The sequence below is a fragment of the Mandrillus leucophaeus genome, unplaced genomic scaffold (genome assembly GCF_000951045.1).
Source record: "Mandrillus leucophaeus isolate KB7577 unplaced genomic scaffold, Mleu.le_1.0 Scaffold411, whole genome shotgun sequence".
Lineage (NCBI taxonomy): Eukaryota > Metazoa > Chordata > Mammalia > Primates > Cercopithecidae > Mandrillus > Mandrillus leucophaeus.
Window position 1 is genome coordinate 2424668 of NW_012104377.1, and position 5011 is coordinate 2429678.

Sequence of the window (5011 nt, forward strand, 5' to 3'; positions counted from 1 at the left end):
AGAGACTTTAATAGAAGGACAATTTACAGGGATGAGGGCAGAGTTAAGGAAATAGACAGGGATAGTGCAGCAATCAGAGATAATGGAAAGCTGGTTAAGACTCTGAATGAGTCAGGGTGGCAGAAAGAACTAGATGACCCACTTAAACTAGGTAATTGAGGGAAGGGAACACTTACAAAGCTGTGGGCAGTGTTTACAATATACAAGAAGTGATGGTTCAATATCTTGGGGCTAGTAAGGACAGGGGAAGTGCATATCCCTGGGTCTGAATGAATAAGTGGAAGAAACTATTGTTAGACTCCACAGAGATTGTAGTATAGGACAGCTCTGACAGCAGCACTGTGTGGCCTTTGGTAGAGGCCCACAGCCCACAGCCAACCCAGCACTGTTGGGGAGGGGTATGGGAGGTATATGAGGACAGGGGAATGAATGCCCCAATCTCACCCTCCTCATTCTGAAATCCTGCTGATGCCTCTTATTGGCCGAGCCCACTTGGATGCCAGAGGAAAGGGAAGTTTTTAGTGAAGTCTATACAGGGGAGCCACCTGAGCACAGAGCAAGGTGGAGGATCGGGGTGAGTGGATTCAGAAGAGCAAAGAATAGCCAGCACAGCCCCTTAAGCCCAAAGGGTAAGAGAAGGAAGTGTAGTTGCTAGAACTGTCTGCAAACTGAAACTGGAACAGGAGGAGGGTCCATTGGTGTGAAGGAATGAGACACCAAAGTCAGGGAGGGTGCTGGGAAGAAACACCTCAGCCTCTCCCTCACCCAGCTCTGGACTGCCCACCAGTACTTCCCACTTGCCAAACCCAACAAGAAGCCAATTAGCAACAGAGCACATGTGACACAGAGAAGGGTAGAGATGAAGATGAACCAGCACCCTTAGCCTGAGGAATCCCCTTAGCCATTTTTACTTCACATGCCTCAGTTGAGAGGTTAGTTTATTTCACATGCTCCAGTTCTAAAAAAACAAGGAAATAAAATCAGAATTGAGTGACTTTCTCTTTTTAGTGTCATCTGATATACCAACCTGGCCAAATAGTAGGCTCTCCTTCCTTTTTCTCCTATTAGGAAGCTCTTCAAAAGTTCTTTGTGTTATCCTTAGAATTCCTCACAAGTCACTGGATTCAAAGTTTCAGATGCTCACACATTTAAAAAATATTTTTAAGCTTTTGCCAAGTAGTAAACTCTGCGCTAGAAAATCATGGGATATGATTTTGAACAAGCATAGCCAGAGTTCAGTGCACAGGTGACCTTGACTCAAGGGCCCTACAGACCACTCTTCCTCCGACCGTCCTACGGACAATCTCTTTCTAACCTAGGAAAGTCCCATGCTGCCTAGACACTCTGCCCCTATCCAAGAAAGCTGTCTTCCTTTTTGCTTAAAGACTCCTAAAGGCTCAAATTCTTGGAAACAAAAGCTAGAAAGTCTTGGATATTTTACCACACTACAAATCTCTTCTGAGACAAGGAAGCTTAGGGTCGCTTTCTTTCTCAAACAGAGATAGTGGAAAAAGAGAAAACACCATGAGAAAAAATGTAAGAACTGATGACTCAGTGACATTTGGCTGCTTTCTCATCTTCCATTGCTCGGATGTGTCCTTTTAAACTCTGAGTTCGCCAGTAAGCTCCTCGACCACTTCGCTGTCTCTGTTAGTTGTTTCCACTTCTTCCTCACTGTAATCATTTTCAACACATTCTCAAGATTTCATTTTAAGAAATGCCCATCCACTTTGTATCATCTATCCTTTTGGAGTCTCCGGCCATGAGAAAACCCCAAAAAGCATTTTGAAATCAGTTTTCATATGTAGGACAAACCCAATGTTGGCCTCAGTGACTATTCTACTGCCTGTAAAATGGGTATAATCACTTTTTCCCCCAATGTTGGCTTAACTTTCACAGCAACTATATATTCAATACTGATCAATTATTTCAGAGACATGGTTCTTCTCTTTCTATCCTCGGTATCCTGGAAGATTGGATCATCAATAAATCTGTTTTTTAAAAGAGAAAACACATATAAATTGTTTATTTTAGGAGATTGAGACTTCCAACAAAAGTCCAGTGGTACTATTCGGTGCATAAGAACAAACAACTATATACCTGACAATAAATAATAGCACATTAAACATGCCAATGTGGAGTTCACAAGCCAAAGTTGCCCACGAGGGACTCCTGTGTCTTGTGGAAATAGTCCTGCATTAGTACTTTCACCCTGGTTAGCCAATGGCTGGGAGCAGCTCACAGGAAGTTTGGCTTCGGTGTGAACAAAGTGCTTTCCAGCAGGGTAGCAGCTGGGGTCATCAGGCAATTGTGTTCCCTGCATCAGGATGTCTGATTAACGTGTTTGCATGGCCATCACAACCATGTTAATAGATCAAAATTAGAAAAGCCATAAGATTAGCTTTTAAAATGAAAAGATGAAAAAATACTTGTTTTAGCTCAGTGTTCATTTGTTATTTTTAAAAACTACTTAGCAAACTGATGTGATTCCGTCTTGAGCGGCTGTTCTCTTGAGCAGTGGTCGTTTATCTCCGTCTGCCTTTTCTCCCACCTAAGTGCATGCTGCAACCTGATGGAAGATTCAATGGACATGGACATGAGCCTCCTGAGGCCCCGGAACTATCTTTTCAGTTGTAAACTAAAGACCAATAAAGATGATCACTTTAAGGTGGATAATGATGAAAATGAGCACCAGTTATCTTTCAGAATCGTCAGTTTAGGGGCTGGTGCAAAGGATGAATTGCACATTGTTGAAGCAGAGGCAATGAATTACGAAGGCAGTCTAGTTAAAGTAACACTAGCAGCTTTGAAAATGTCTGTATAGCCAACGATTTCCCTTGGGGGCTTTGAAATCCCACCACCAGTGGTCTTAAGGTTGAAGTGTGGTTCAGGGCCAGTGCATATTAGTGGACAGCACTTAGTAGCTGTGGAGGAAGATGCAGAGTCAGAAGACGAAGAGGAGGAGGATGTGAAACTCTTAAGTATATCAGGAAAGTGGTCTGCCCCTGGAGGTGGTAGCAAGGCTCCACACAAAAAAGCAAAACTTGCTGCTGATGAAGATGATGATGATGAAGATGATGATAATGATGATTTTTAAGAGGAAGCTGAAGAAAACAACCAGTAAAGAAATTTATTTGAGATACTCCAGCCAAAGATGGACAAAAGTCAAATTGGAATGGAATAGACTCAAAACCATCATCAACGCCAAGATCAAAAGGACAAGAATCCTTCAAAAAACAGGAAAAAAATCCTAATACACCAAAAGGACCTAGTTCTGTAGAAGACATTAAAGCAAAAATGCAAGCAAGTATAGAAAAAGGTAGTTCTCTTCCCAGAGTGGAAGCCAAGTTCATCAATTATGTGAAGAACTGCTTCTGTACGACTGAGCAGGAGGCTATTCAAGATCTCTGGCAGTGGAGGAAATCTCTTTAAGAAAATAGTTTAAACAATTTGTTAAAATTTTCAGTCTTATTTCATTCCTGTAACAATGATATTTGGCTGTCCTTTTTATAATGCAGAGTAAGAACTTTCCCTACCATGTTTGATAAATGTTGTTCAGGTTCCATTGCCAAGAATGTGTTGTCCAAAATGCCTATTTAGTTTTTAAAGATGGAACTCCACCCTTTGCTTGGTTTTAAGTATGTATGGAATGTTATGATAGGACATAGTAGTAGCAGTGGTCAGACATGGAAATGGTGGGGAGACAAAAATATACATGTGAAATAAAACTCAGTATTTAAAAAAAAAATACTTAGCAAGTAGGACCCGAAGTGAACATACTTCACTGGAAAAGCACATCTACCAAAAAAAAAAAAAAAAAAAATCCAAAAGAGTATGCAGAAAAACTATCATAATTAAAAAGAGGGTTTGGCAAGAATGTTGGATATAAAATCAATACATAAAAGCCAACTGTGTTACTATACAACAGAAAGAAAATATTAAGAAATGTATCTTCAGTAAAGTTTTTTAACTTTCTTCTTGAAGTTATTGCATATATTTTCCGAATTTACTTCTATATACCTTATTTTAATTCTTTTTAAAGTGGTATAGTTTTAGAACACTAAATATATGCAGAGGTATGCTATGTATTTAGATGTGAAAACTCAGCGTGTAAATATATATAAGTATATAAATACTTTCTCCCCAAATTGACCTTTAAAGTTAATGAAATTCCAATCCTAATACCAACAAGATTTTTCATAGAACTTGGTAAGTTAACTCTAAAATTTACATAAAACAAATAGCCAAGGTACTCCTAAAGAGGAGCATCAGAAAGCAAGATGTATTATAAAGCCATAGTTATTAGGGGAAGTCAATTTTAGGTCAACAAAATAGAGTTAGCTGAAACAAAATAGAGAGTCCATAAATAGATCCACATCCATATGTGGGTGACATTACACATCGCTAAAATGGTGGAATGAAGATCACGGAAAAAATAAAAGTGTATCCCAACTTCATACTGTCTTCAAAATAATCAGTGTCAAATAGATTGTGGACTTACATGTGAAAGACAAACTTAAAAACCTTTAAAAGAAAACGTTTATGATCTCAGGTAAGAGATTTTTCAAATGGAACCCAAACACACAAACTTAAAAGGAAAAGACTTTGAGCAGAAATTATCAATTTTATCTCAGCCAAGAAGACATCATAAACGTCATGTAAAGATAAGTCACAAAATGGAAATATATGCTTGTAACACATAAATAACAAAGAACCAGAATTCAGAAAATATGAAGAACTCCTTAAAGTAAAAGAGAAATAGGGAGAAAAAAAAAAAAAACACAGAAAAAAATGGATAGAAGGCTTATATTGGAATTTTACATAAGAGAAAACATAAATAGCCAAAAACATAAAATGTACTTAAGTTCATTTGTAACCTGAAAAATAGGAAGTAAAAAACATCGTTTTTTTTTTTTTTTTTTTTTTTTGAGACGGAGTCTCTCTGTCGCCCAGGCTGGAGTGCAGTGGTGCAATCTTGGCTCACTGTGCAAGCCCTGCCTCCCAGGTTCAC

At 38.8% G+C, this 5011-nt stretch overlaps 1 pseudogene; it reads left to right on the plus strand.

The window, feature by feature from the left end:
- Positions 1-2572: 2572 nt before the first annotated feature.
- Positions 2573-3432, plus strand: LOC105548457 (annotated as a pseudogene).
- The last annotated feature ends 1579 nt before the right edge of the window (positions 3433-5011 follow it).